This window comes from Hippocampus bargibanti, linkage group LG03, assembly GCF_051943395.1.
Source record: "Hippocampus bargibanti isolate YZ-2025 linkage group LG03, ASM5194339v1, whole genome shotgun sequence".
NCBI classification, from domain to species: Eukaryota; Metazoa; Chordata; class Actinopteri; order Syngnathiformes; family Syngnathidae; genus Hippocampus; species Hippocampus bargibanti.
In genome coordinates this window covers 7,698,892-7,713,421 of record NC_142736.1, presented here as the reverse complement: position 1 = coordinate 7,713,421, position 14,530 = coordinate 7,698,892, and the positions used below count along the sequence as shown (strand labels likewise).

Genomic DNA, 14,530 nt, shown 5'->3' with positions numbered 1-14,530 from the left:
TTCCGTGACCTTCCTAAAATTTGTCCCAACATTTCGAATTGTCATGTGTAATTGATTACAATGTCCATATTTTGTCATGATAGCGCTATCCTTTTTAAACATATCCATATAAACACAATTTAGAGTGTTCAATTTTTGGAATATAGGAGGAACTGAAGTACCCGTAGGAAACCAACACAGGCCCAGAGAGAACATGCAAACTGCACACAGGAAGTCCGGAGAGGGGTTTGAACCCACCTCCTCTGCACTGTGAGGTCATTGTGAGCTAACCGCTGGCCCACTGGGCTGCTTCATATATACAAGTAACATGTAACATAACATGTAACATATAACAGTTATGACCGGCACAAGTTACGACCACCTGTACTTACGAACACGACCGCCAGACCCTTTATTTAAATTTATTTATTTAATTAATTAATTCTACGGCTGGGACCATGACAGTGGCAGCCCGGCAACGCTGTTGAGATCTGCAGCGTGTTTGCGATGCATTTGGTAGACTCGAGATGGTCCTTCTTGTTTAGATCGAACAAGTAGGATGTTTATTTGCCAGAGCACAGAGAGCAATCGCTTCTCTCAGCATTGTATAATAACTTTTTTTTTTAAATCGCTGTCAAAGGACCAAAGATCCGCTCAACATTTGGCATTATGCCTATACAGCATTGCACAATATGAGGATACAAAATAACTGTTTCTTAACAAACGCGTACGGCAGTTTTGGCCAGCCAGCGTGTGATGGCACCGGGGGGGTCCCTACAGACGCTGAGGAATGTGGGTGTCGGCGCTCGGGCATGCGTGTTGAGGGTCCCCCGACGCCGGCCAAGACGGGTCGCCCGTCGGCGCTTGGGCGCGCGGGAGCGGCACGATAAGAACGCCATGTCGGGCGCAGACGGCTGCTGGGTAGGGCCACGCGTCGCCGCGGAGAGCGTAGTAAGGCCGGAGAGCGGGCAACTGGTAGAACTTTTTTTCTTCGGTGTCCGTCTGAGTCCGAGCGTGTGTGTGGGGTGACCTCTTTTGGTCGTTAGCAGGGAGAGCAAGGTAAGTATCACATTTATAAATGAACTGTACAGTAGACAGTTTTGTATACATTACAGGTACAGTTATACAGTAATAAAAATCGATAATACCAAATATAAAATGATAAAAATGACATTAATACAGTGATACCTCAGCTTACGAACGCTTTAGTTTACGAACTTTTTGCTTTAGGAACATTAAATTTGGGAGAATATAATCTTGGCATACAAACTAATTTTCGGGAAACGCACGGAGGGCCACAATGGCTGGCGGACTAGTTTTCGGCGGAAGAACACTAAAACTAGTTTTCCACACCCACTTACTTTGAGTGCACTCAGTGCAGATGTGGTTTGAGTGCAGTACTTTTGCTTTTTTTGGGACTGAAAAAGACCCCACCACAGGCTAGTGTTAAGCCGAAGAGGACACAAAAAAAAAATTACGGTCAATCAGAAGAAGATCATCGAAAAACACCACTATGCTAAGTCGACCATTGCTACGTGTGGATACGGGTGTTTCTGTTTGTCATCCATTGACAACTACAATCACAAAGGTAAATAAAACTTATTTTCCTTTCAGCTTTTCCCTTCAAGGGGTCGCCATAGTGAGTCAGTGTCCTACATCTTCAGAGGTTTGATTCGCATGTTTGTTTGGGCCAGGCTTTTATGTCGGATGCCCTTCCTGACACAACCCTCTGTATGTATCTGGGCTTGGGACCAGCACAAGAAGACACTGGCTTATGTCCCCTACATAACAAGCAACTCTATGAATTTAATAAAGATGAAGATGCTGAGTAAAAGGCTCCCAAACACAAAATGGTCATTGGCACAGCAACATTTAAAAAATCAAAACTATACTCACAATTGGATTACAATGCTCTAATCTTACAGTGAAATTGGTATCTCTTTCCCGACATGACATCTCAAAATAATTGACTTGGTCAATGTGTGAAATTCAGCCATTTTGCCACCGGGGGGTATCATGTATGCGCATCATAATGGACATGTATGTATGCCTATGCGTATCATAATGGACAAAGGTAAATAAAATGACTATTATTCAGTACAGTTTATTTCTTTAATTACAATACAATAGCACATTTATTATACATAAAATAAGGTACATTTTTCTGTAGTTCAAATCTTCTACTCTTTTTTCCCTGCTCATTTTCTTCATTCATCAATTTTCAAAGTACTCTTTCCATCTTGCCATCACACTACTGGCACCGGTTAATACATTGCCATCTCTATCCTGAAAGGACAACCAACGCCCCCGGACAAGTTGTGTCCATAATTTGTGAAATAACTTGAAATGCCTTCTACTGAGCGTATTTTACAAAGACAATAATAATAATAATAATAATAGCAGTGGTGTTTAGGGGCGAGAGACGGGCGAAGACGATTGATATTGCATAGGTGGAAGTACGCAGATTGGGTTAAGTTATTTAGATGGGAGTGGAAAGATAGTGTGCTGTCAATTATGACACTCAGGCTTTTGACGTGATGGGAGGGAGAAACGGGCGAATTGTCAATAGTGAGAGAGAAACTGTTAGATTTGCTTAAGGTGGATTTGGTACCAACGAGGAGAATTTCAGTTTTTTCGCTTTTAGGTTTGAGGAAGTTATTGGTAAACCAGGATTTAATTTCAGAGAGGCAGAGTGAAAGGGAAGAAGGTTGAGGAGAGGTGTCAGATTTGCTGCAGAGATAGAGCTGGGTGTCATCCGCAAAGCAATGAAAGTGTATACCAAATTTACGGAGAATATTGCCAAGGGGAAGAAGGTAGGTGATAAAGAGGAGGGGTCCCAGGACACAGCCTTGGGGCACACCAGAAGATACAGGAGAGGACTGTGAAGTGAAAGCGTTAATTTGTATGAGCTAAGAGTGGCACGAGAGATAAGAGTGGAACCAGCGTAGGGGTGTGTTGGTGATCCCTATGGAAGAAAGTCTGTCAAGTAGGATGGTATGACAAATGGTGTCAAAAGCTGCGGTGAGGTCAAGAAGTACGTGGATGGAGAGTAAACCGGCGTCAGTTGCCAAAAGAAGACTTTTAAGAGAGTCGATTCTGTACTGTGCTGTTCATCGAGACCGTTCTGGGAGAGGTGAGAGTGTAGCTGGGAGTAAACAACTTTTTCAAGGATTTTGGAAATAAAAGGAAGGTGAGAAATGGGGTGAAGGTTTTTGAAGTCATTGGGATTAGATCCAGGCTAGAATTGGTACGACAGCCGCCGTTTTGAGGGGGACTGGGACGATTCCTCTGGATAGCGAGGAGTGAAATGAATGCAAGCAGAGATGGCAAGCAGGATTTGACCAGACCTGTTGGGAGGGGATCAAATTACATGAATAATTCTTGGATTTAGTAATGAAGTTCGAGATTGTAGAGGGATGATGGAGTTCAAAAGAAGATAAGAGATGAGAGGGGGTAGGAAGGTTGGGGTAGGGGTACAGAGGAGCCAAGATACCGGTCGATTTTGTAGACTTTGTTAGAAAAGAATAAAAGGAGAGAATTGCAGGTGTCCGAAAAATAAAAGTGAGGGTGAGAAAGATACAGGGGGTTGTATGATTTTGTTATAGACGGAAAAGAGAGCCAGAGTATTTCCAGTATTTGAGTCAATGAGTCCAGAGTAGTATTGTGATTTTGCATGAGAGATACTGTTCTTGTAGAGAGAAAGTTGAGCAGTGTACATATCTTTGTGAACAGTGAGTCTGGTTCTTCGATAAAGTCTTTCAAGCTGCCGTGTTTTCGATTTCATGGAGCAGAGATGAGCGATGAACAAGGGTCCAGAACGAGTAAATAAAACAGAGCAGGATTTGACAGGAGCGAGCGTGTTGAGTATGTCATTGTGGTCCGAGTGGCGGCAAACCAGTCAGGAGAAGAGCTTACATCCAGAGATAATGAGGCAAACATTGAAGCAAGGAGTCCGGGTTGATGCCTTTGATGTTATGAAAGTTGATCATACGGGGTGATTTGGCGGTGGAAAATGTGATTGAAACATTACATGCAACGAGGTAATGGTCCGTTATTGGGAGTTCAACAGCTGTGCAGTTGGAGGGAGCCAATCCAGAGCAGCAAATCAGGTCAAGTATGTATGCTTTACCGCAGTGTTTTTCAACCAGTGTTCCGCGGCACACCACTGTGCCGCGGGATATTGTCAGGTGTGCCGTGCGGAATTATCTGATTTGTATGCCTGTGCAGTCTAGCGCCTGGCAGAGTAATCATGTAGTACTCTTCCATACCAGAAGGTGGCAACAGCGGGTAGTTGTGCGTCACTAATTCGCTTTGAGACAAGTGAATTGGTGACGCATGGATAGTGCGGCATGTGCAGATTGTGGCTAGCGGGACGACGGTGAAAGTGATGGGGAGGTTTTTGAAGAGGAAAAATGCTGACTCAGAAGTGGACCCTGGACAAAACAACAACCACAAATTTTCCACAACATATCTGTGTGAGGTGAGCTTTTAAAGCCTGACTGCAGTAAAAACAAAAGACAGAGAAAGACTGAGAGCTGTGGAGGAAGACCTTCGTGTGTGTCTTTCATCCATCCCGGCCAGGATAACAGCTCTCTGTTCGTCCAAACAGGCCCAGGTTTCACATTGAGTAAATATAAATATGAAAGATTATAAAATACTTTTTTCTTTGTGTTTAGTTAAATCCTATGTTATAATATAACATCATTCTTCAACGTTTAAAAAAAGCTGATATTACCAATATAACATATTGTTATATATATATATTTTTTTATTGTTGTTATTAACAATGTGTTATGACCTGTCATATTGTGTTGCACATTATGTGTTTTGTGTATGCTGTGGCTGGTATATTGTTAATTATTAATAATATAATAAAAAATGTGAAAAAAGCACACATTAACAGTTAATACTTTTTCCCCACATTTTCAGCTGGGGGTGTGCCCCGAGATAATTTCAAGGAAGAAATGTGCTGGAAAAAGGTTGAAAAACACTGCTTTAGTGTGCGTAGGGAAGTTCACAAGTTGGCCGAAGCCAAGGCAATCAAGGGAAGAAGTGAAGTCAATTGTTAGCAGATAGCACTCCTTATTCATGGTCTTGTCACCTCCCGGATTGACGATTGCAACTAACTTCTCCTTGGTGTCCCTCAGAAACATCACCACAAACTTCAACTAGTCCAGAATTCCTCAGTCTGGATCATCACCAGAACGTCATCCTTTCACCACATAACCCTCCAAGAGATCCACTGGCTCCCGGTCAAAGGGAGAGTATGTTTAGTAGGCCGAGGATGACAGCGGAGCAGTCCATCGTGGTGTCGCAGTTGTGAGTATTAGCCAACCTAGCAAGGCCGGTGATCTACGGATCGGAACAGAATTTGGTGAGAGACAGGAGAATTGTACAACATGTGTTTAAAAAGTCACAGTGTGGTTTGGGGGGGCGGTAAATAGTGGCAAGAATTGTGGGAGTGAACCACAAATTTGGCCTGCGATGCATTCAAATGAACACGTTTCAGGGAGTTAGACTGGGAGGGATTTCCTTATGTCACGGGAAAAAAGAGCTAGGCCACCTCCATGGCTAGAATGGCGAGGTTTGGGAATATAGACAAATCCCGGAGGAGTAGAGTCATTTAGCTGCGAAAAGTCAGCAGGACCTTACCACGTTTCGTTTCGGCAAAAAAAAAAAGGCACGTTTACGGTCTTTGAGGATGTCCTGGATTAGATCACCCTTCCCAGTCAGCGAGCGGATGTTTAGAAGGCCAGCCGGGTAGTGCATTGTGGTGTTACATTGTGAGAAATAGCCATCCTAGCAAGGTCGGCTAACAGGCCGTGACCTACGGATCGGCGGTTATTCCTGCGAGGCCGACGGCGGGTTGACCGAAAGGAGGGGAAGTCCTTCGAGTCATCGAGGGGGAATCCCCGACGAGACCCACGGTGGATGTATTAACGCGGAGGACGACGGGTGATGTCAGCGAAGTGGAGGATCGGCGGTGAGCTCGTCCATTGGGAGCGGACAGCAAGGAGCTCGTCCGTTGAATAATTGAGCCGTCCTTCCATGGGTCGGTGGCGATGCCCGGGTGGTGGTGAATCAATGGTGGAAGGTTTGTCCACCAGGAGCAGAGCAAGAAGAGGCTCTGTCGCAGGATAATGGAGTCCTCGTCAACTGGTCGATGGATTGAACGGGCAGTTGGAGCCGACACGGGCCAGGTAGGATGTCATAACAAGTGATCGCGAATAGCAATCAAACGGTAGAGATGAAAAAATGAAAACGGGATGAGATCGGTGTGAGAAATTTAATCCGATGGTGGCCATCTTTGTCTCTCTGTCTTGCCAGCCTGTAAAAATCAGTCTCACTTTCCTTGCTGTCCAGCCTCGCATACAAGTCATCGTCGGCCTCTTGTTTGGCCTTTGCCACCTTCACTTTAACCGTGCGCTGCATTTCCTTGTACTGCTGTCTACTCTCTTCCGTCCTGTCATTGTCCCACTTCTTCTTTGCTAACCTCTTTCTCTATATACACACCTGCACCTCCCCATTCCACCACCAAGTCTCCTTATCTACCTTTCTTCCAATCGATAGACCAAGTACTTTCTGACCTGTCTATTTGATTACGTATATACAGTGATCCCTTAGCTCACGAACTTAATTGGTTCCCAAAAAAATGTGTGTGAGTCAAAAAGTTTGTCTGCCAAACATTTATGTCCCATAACAATTAAAATGAGAATATTCCGTTCCCAGGTCCCGATAAAACATACTTTAAAAAAAATAAGCCTTAAAACTATACAAAATATACCTTATTTAATGTATAATAAATGTGCTATTGTATTATAACTAAAGAAATAAACTGTACTGGATAATAAAGTCGTTTTATTTACCTTAGTGATGGTCGTTGATGTAGTTCAGGGGTGGCCAACCAGTCAGAGACTAAGAGCCACATTTTTTACTATGTTACTGCAAAGAGCCACATCAAGATGGCGGCGCGTGAACACGCACCGGCTCCCCTCTCTCTCCCGGCAAATTGGCGTTTTTGTGTTTATTATGTTTGTTAAAGTCATTATAAGTGCCTTCCTTGTACGCTGGGTCCGAGAGGACAGTCGTTTCATCTGTGCTATATGTCATGCATATGAGCATATTTGACAAGAACGCTGACTTTGATAAACATGGGCACACATGAACATCCCATCGCCCCATCCCTCACACACATAGACCTCTGCTCAGACAGATTTATTATAAGTATCACATTTCAAATACAAAATCAACAAATATATCGGAAATTGACTCAGAGAGTACTAAAGGCAACAAAGAACACTGTCTTTACACACACAAACTCAGTTCAAACAAGTTCACAAACAAAAATATAATAATTTACAATAGTGTGCATGTTGCTTAGTGGGACTTCTGGCATTCTTTGTCTTGGACAATCCTCATTAAATCTGGCTTGCATTCTGTTGTTGCCACTCGAATCAATTCTTTGACATGAGTGTCAGTCAGAACCGATCGATGCTTTGATTTCACATGTTTCAGGGTAGAAAACACAGACGTATGCTGACCCAAACATTGACAGTATTTTAAGCGCAGCCGGTTTGACATTGGGGTATTTTTCCATTGGCACGCGTTTCCAGAACTCAATGGTCCCTTCCCTTAAAGCAGGTTTCAATTGATCTTCCTCACAAAGATCGATCATCCCTAACTCAGCCACAGCTTCATCTGTGACTAGCGGGGCTTTCAAACAGTCCATCTCCGCATTAAACGGGTCGACAAGGAATGTAGACCACGGAATCGGGTGTTGCATATCTGGCTCTGTGCTTATTCAGGTCGGCGCTGATGACTTGCCCGCTGGCTTTTAGCAGTGTGGAAAAATGTGTTCAATCTCCCTTTTGAATATGCGCCCTGAACAGTTTCAGTTTGTTGACAAACGGAAACACACTTTGCACCAAGTCAGGCAGAATTTTTGACTTACCCTGCAGGGTAAGGTTCAGTTTGTCCAAGTGACACAGCATGTCGACCAAAAAAGCCAGATCCATAATCCACTCGTGGTCCGAGAGCACTGGATAGTCCTTGTCTTTCTCTTCCATGAACAGTTTCACGGCATGATGCAAGCGTTACGGTCTCTGGGTGCTTGGTAAATTTTCGGAAAAAAATATCTGCTTTTCAGTCTGAGTTTTTAACAGTTTTAGTTTGGGGAATTCTTGGTCGATGTTCGCGTGGAGTGAGCTGAAGTGGCGCTGAAGATTTGAGGCTTTGAAATGCGCCAATGACGCCTGACATATAAGGCAGAATGGCTTGCCCTTACGCTCACAAAAAATATAAACTCTCCCACTCTGTTAGAAACGTCCTGTATCCGTCTTCATATTTTCATTTAGCTGTGCATTTTTTCCCTGCCATTTTGAGTGAACGTGACGCAAATTAATTGTTTACGTCGTAAACAATTTGTGTCGAGTCTCTGACTGGTTGGTCACCCAGGGTTTACGACATAAATGATTGATTTTCATCTCACGCACATGCGTGTTAACGTCACATGGTCAGCTTGATACCGTAATTTCACGACTATGAGGTGCACTTAAAAGTCTTCACGACGCTCAGGTGCCCTGAAAAGTCGCACATTTTCTCCAAAACGTGCAGCGCGCGCTGTGGTCGCGAAATTACGGTCCATAGAGGATTAATGGCAGCGCAAGCGCCAAACATGTTTTACGCTAGTCATGTGGACGCCCCTTAAGAGCCGGCCCCTTAAAGAGCCGCATGAAATCAGCCAAAGAGCCGCATGCGGCTCGGGAGCCGCGGGTTGGCCAGGCCTGATGGAGTTGCCTCTTGATGATATCTGAGTGAAACTGCCATGCTTTCTCGGCGATAATGCTCTCACTCACACTGTCCCGTGCTAGCTGCTTTTTGTTATCCAAATAGACAGAAGTTTTTCAACCTCTTCTAATGCCTGAGACTGTTGCTGAGACAACACAGAAACACCCTTAGCCACACATGCACCCTTCATCGCTTGTTGTTAAGGATGGTAGCAATGGTCGTCACACAAACGCACACCTCATTAGTGTTTTTCGATGATCTCGTTCTTCTGCTCAACCGTAATTTTCTTTTGTGTCTTCTTTGGCTTAACACTAGCCTCTGAAGGGGTCTTTTTCGGTGCCATATTTGCAAAAGTACTCCACTCGATAACAAACCACGTCCGCACTATCAGAAAGGGGGTGACAAAAACTAGTCTGCCAGCCTCATTGGCGCTGTTCGACTGTGTGGGTCCACGGAGACTATATGCTCGCAAATTTAATGTTCATATATATATATATATATATATATATATATATATATATATATATTGTGATGTCACGAGAGGCTGTGTCCTGGAGGGCAAATACATCCCCCTAAGATGGCTCCACCCAGAGAGTCTTGGCCCCACCTGGTGGAAGGCAGCAATTAAACCCACACACCTGCGGCTGATCAGGACTTGATTGGAAAGCAGGGCTCTTAAGGCAGAGAGCCTCTGAGTGTGGAGCTTGGGGAAAGACAAGCTCGATTGCTGTGCTCTGTGGAGAAGTTGATTGCTGCGTGGACTTCATTGCCAGTTGGGACCACACGACTGGACACTGGATTTGAACCTAGCTAAGGTGGCTAGGCTACATGACGAGGACGTCAAGAGGGGTGAGGCCTAGAGACTCTTGTAAAGAACTCCGTCTTCAGTTTTACCTCAGAAGAGACTTTATTTGGATTTAAGTATCAGAAGAGACTTTAATTTGACAAGTATTGGAAGAGACACTATTCGAACCTTTGTTGCTTGTGAATTCCCCCTGGAACCCTTGATTAAAACCTTTTGTTTGTATCCAAACCTGTCGTCCATTGCACTTCTTGTCCCGTCCCGCTGAGAGCTAGCCTCTCATGATATCACAATATATATATATATGTGTGTGTGTGTGTATATAAATCAATTATTCTGTCCGTTTGTGCCAATGGATGGTCCTCACATGAGATTTAGCCTTGATGTTGAGAGTGGTGTGGGAGCTGTGCCTCAGGGATGGGAAGGTTGTGAATTTGGGACACATCATCAGTAGTGCTCCAAATTACCCCAACAGAATCATTGGGTGTTTCGGCCTTTCATCACTAGACACCCTCATCGATGGTGGCCAGCGACAGGTTGATCACGGCCGCGCTTGTGTCCCATGCCCAATCAAATGTTGAGAAGCTCGTGGGGGGGGGTCTTAGGTTGCTGACCTATGAGCCCAACATGGGTCCTTCCTCTTCAGCCAGATCCAGTGGCGGCTTCTTTCTGCCCCTTCGGAGAGTGATCTAACTGTGTGCCGCAGAGCCTATCCATGGATGCCCAGGTCTTTTAGCAGTTTGATGGTGGCGGAAGCCACAAACCCTCTGCATCCAACTTCAATGGGATAGACCTTGGCTTTCCACCCTAGCTGTTGCGCAGCTTCATGCGCTTATAGGCCTCTTCAACTGAGTTTTCCCACGGGACTGTGAGCCTGTGATGTAGACACGCCATCTAAGATCTTGTTGAATAACCAGTCAGGAACACCACCGCCACCTCTCCAAGACACTTCCATACCTCGATTGGTAAATCATCAGGCCCGAGTGCCTTTCCCCCTTCATCCTCTTCAGCGCCCTCCTCACTTCATCCTTGCTAATGCTTGCTACATCTTGATCCACAACAGTCACGTCTTCTAACCTTTGTTCCTTCTCATTTTCCTCATTCATCAATTCTTCAAAATGCTCTTTCCATCTTGCCATCACACTACTGGCACCTGTTAATACATTTCCATCTCTATCCTTAATCACCCGACCCTGTTGCAGGTCCTTACCATCTTTGTCACTCTGTCTCGCCAGCCTGTAAAGATCAGTCTCACCTTCCTTGTTGTCCAGCCGAGCATACAAGTCATCATAGGCCTCTTGTTTAGCCTTTGCCACCTTTACTTTAACCGTGCGCTGCATCTCCTTGTACTGCTGTCTGCTCTCGTCCGTCCTCTGTGTCCCACTTCTTCTTTGCTAACCTCTTTCTCTGTATACCCTCCTGCACCTCCCCATTCCACCACCAAGTCTCCTTATCCACCTTTCTTCCACTCGATACACCAAGTACTTTCCGAACTGTGTCTCTGATTATGTTCGCTGTAGTTTGCCAGTTATCTGGAAGGACCTCTTGACCACCCAGTGCTTGTCTTACCTCCTTCCTAAATGTCATGCAACACTCTTCCTTTTTCAACTTCCACCATTTTGTCCTCACTTCAGCCTTTGGATTCTTCATCCTCCTCACTGCCAGCGTCATACAACACACCACCAACCTATGCTGTCTGGCTACACTCTCACCAACCACTACTTTGCAGTCACTGATTTCCTTTAGATGGCGCCGTTGACAAAAAATGTAGTCTACCTGTGTACTTCTGCCTCCACTCTTATAGGTCACTCTATGTTCCTGTCTCTTCTGAAAGAAAATATTCACAATAGCCATTTCCATTCTCTTAGCAAAGTCAACTACCATCTGTCCTTCAGGGTTCCTCATCTGGAGTCCAAACCTGCCCATGACCTCCTCATCATCTTTGTTTCCTGTGCCAACGTGTCCATTGAAGTCTCCACCAATTACAACCCTCTCACTTCTCGGGATGTTCTGTATGACTTCATCAAAGTCCAATCAAAATTTCTCCTTCTCCGCCAGCTCACATCCTGCTTGTGGGGCATACCCACAAACAACATTGAACATCACACCTTCAATTTCTAGCTTCAGACTCATCATTCTATTTGATACTCTTTTTACTTCTAAGACATTCCGAACAAACTCCTCTTTTAAGATAACCCCAACTCCATTTCTCTTCCTGTCTTCCTATGATAGAACAACTTAAACCCTGACCCTAAGCTTCTAGCCTTGCTCCCTTTCCACCTGGTCTCCTGGACACACGGTATGTCTACCTTCATTCTCTGCATCATGTCAACCAGCTCTCGACCTTTACCTGTCATTGTTCCTACATTCAAAGTTCCTACTCTTAGTTCGATACTCTTGGCGTTCCATTTCTCTGTTTTTCTCCGGGCACACCTCCCTCCTCTCCTTCTTCGACCAACAGTAGTCAATTTTCCACTGGCACCCTGAAGGTCAAGAGTACCAATGGCGGCCGTTGTTAACCCGGGCCTCGACCGATCCGGTATGGAATTCAGAGGTTTGATTCGCATATTTGTTTTGGCATTTTTTTTACGTCGGATGCCCTTCCTGACATAGCCCTCTGTATTTATCCGGGCTTGGGACCGGCACAATAAGACACTGGCTTGGGCCCCCTTGTAGCTTCTTCTTCTTTTCCCATCCCGTCACCCAAGGCGGAGAGAAGCAACCCACTTGTCTACCAGAGGGAATATATATATATACAATAGCCTGCTTAGGCAAAACAGGCAACATTCGTAATGCTGATGAGGTGATACCGGTGGAGGTGGGGGAAATAGGCCAGTCGTTAGTCAGGAATGTAGGAAGAATCAGTGGGGCCACAGGGAGCGGTCCTCTGCTCCCCCCAACCTGAGAGTAGGGACCTATCATAGCTATGTCCGGCGCCGCCATGTCTGGACATTAGGGATATATAAATAGGGTTGATACGACCAGTCAGATTTTAGTTCGCTGACGAAGCCTCTTGGATAGGAGGCGAAACGTCCGAAACCTTCAAATTTGTACAGATGACGGCTGAAGAAACCTTCTCATCGATTTCCGAGCACTATTTCACATGACATCAGTGCTGTATTTTTTTTCTGAAGGACTTTTTTCGTCAGTTGTGACAATGCAAGAGTAGAAAAGTTTCTGATTTTCCATGCCGCACTTTACCAAAGCAGTGTGCTCACATCCGCTCAACAGGATTTTACTACTAAAAATACATTTCCGTGTTTGGAAGTGAGCAAGATTTGTCCACTATCAAGCTCAACAAATGAAGTTTATGAACCACCGTATTGATGGTGAAGCCTTGCATTTAAGAGCATGCTTTGGTTGAGCGTGGTGGCTGGAGATTTTTATATCCCTAATGGCCAGAGGTGGTGGTGCCAGACTTCTGCTCTGATAGGTATCTGCTCTAGGGTTGGGTGAGTAGTGGACCACTGCTGACGAAGCTCTTCGGATGAGGAGCGAAATGTCTGACAACTTCAAAGAAATACAGATGATAGCAAATTGGATTCCAATTCATCTCCTTGTCCTTATCCACATTTTGGTGCAATCTGGTTTAGGACTCTGTGTGGCAGGCCTTCAATTCATGAAAAACAAATGCAGAATTGAAGATACAGTGATACTTCAGCTTACGAACGCTTAAGCTCACGAACTTTCGCCTTACATTAAAAGATTAAATTCGTGAGAATATTATCTTGGCGTACGAACTAGTTTTCAGTGGATGAACCAAAGCACGCCACGGTGGCTGACGGACTAGCTTTCGGCGGATGAACACCAAATCACATGGGCGAACAGCGCCACGGTGGCTGGCAGACTAGTTTTCGTCACCATATTTCTTTGAGTGCAGATGTGGTTTGTTATCGAGTGGAGTACTTTTGCTATTGTGGGACCGAAAAAGACCCCACCACAGGCTAGTGTTAAGCCTAAGAAGACATAGAAAATTACGATCGAGCAGACGAGGGAGATCACGGTGGCTTGCGGACTAGTTTTTGTCACCCCGTGGTTTGTTATCGAGTGGAGTACCTTTGCTATTATGGGACCCAAAAAGACCCCACCTCAGGCTAGTGTTAAGCCAAAGAGGACACAAAAGAAAATTACGGTTGAGCAGAAGAAGGAGATCATCGAAAAACAAGAATGAGCTGTGCGTTTGTGTGAATTTGCGTCCCAGTACCACTATGCTAAGTCGACCATTGCTACGTGTGGCTAAGGATGTTTCTGTGTTGTCTAAGCAATGGCCTTAGGCAATAGAAGAGGTTGAAAAACTTATGTTGATTGGGATTAATGAAAAGCAGCTAGAAGGGGACCGTGTGAGTGAGGATATTATCATACAGAAAACACGGCAACTTCACTCGGATATCACCAAGAGGCAACTACATCAACGACCATCACAAAGGTAAATATAACGACTTTATTATACAGAACAGTTTATTTCCTTAATTACAATACACCAGCACATTTATTATACATAAACTAAGGTATATTTTGTGTTGTTTTGAGGCTTTTTTAGTAGAAAATTATGTTTTATGGTGAGCCGCTGCGTGTTCCCACGCAGCGGCTCCCCTCTCCCGGCAAATTGCCATTTTCATGTTATTATTGATAGAGTGCTTATGCACATTAGTAAACATATTACGTTATTTCATGCTTAAATTAGTAAACATATTATGTTATTGCATGTGTTATTGCAGAGTTTTATGAAATTTATTAGTTGAATCGTTGTGAAAGCAGGATGTAACAAGTTTCAAGTTTCAGTCTAAATGTTCTCTCCCAACAAACTTGTCCGTAGCTGATTGGACAACAGACCACTGCTGTGTGACTTCCTATACTTGTCCGTAGCTGATTGGACATCAGATCGCTGCTGTGGACATTCAAAACTAGTCTGAGCGGGAGGTCCTGTCGCTCTCTTTGTGCTCTTTGTTCGTGTGTGTGTTT

General features: G+C 44.6%; 1 protein-coding gene across 7 annotated transcripts in view; it reads right to left on the bottom strand.

Annotated features, from left to right (window-relative positions):
* The window catches only part of ccdc102a (coiled-coil domain containing 102A), a 118,818-nt gene that overhangs the window by 68,626 nt on the left and 35,662 nt on the right, over positions 1-14,530 (bottom strand). The window lies entirely within an intron of this gene.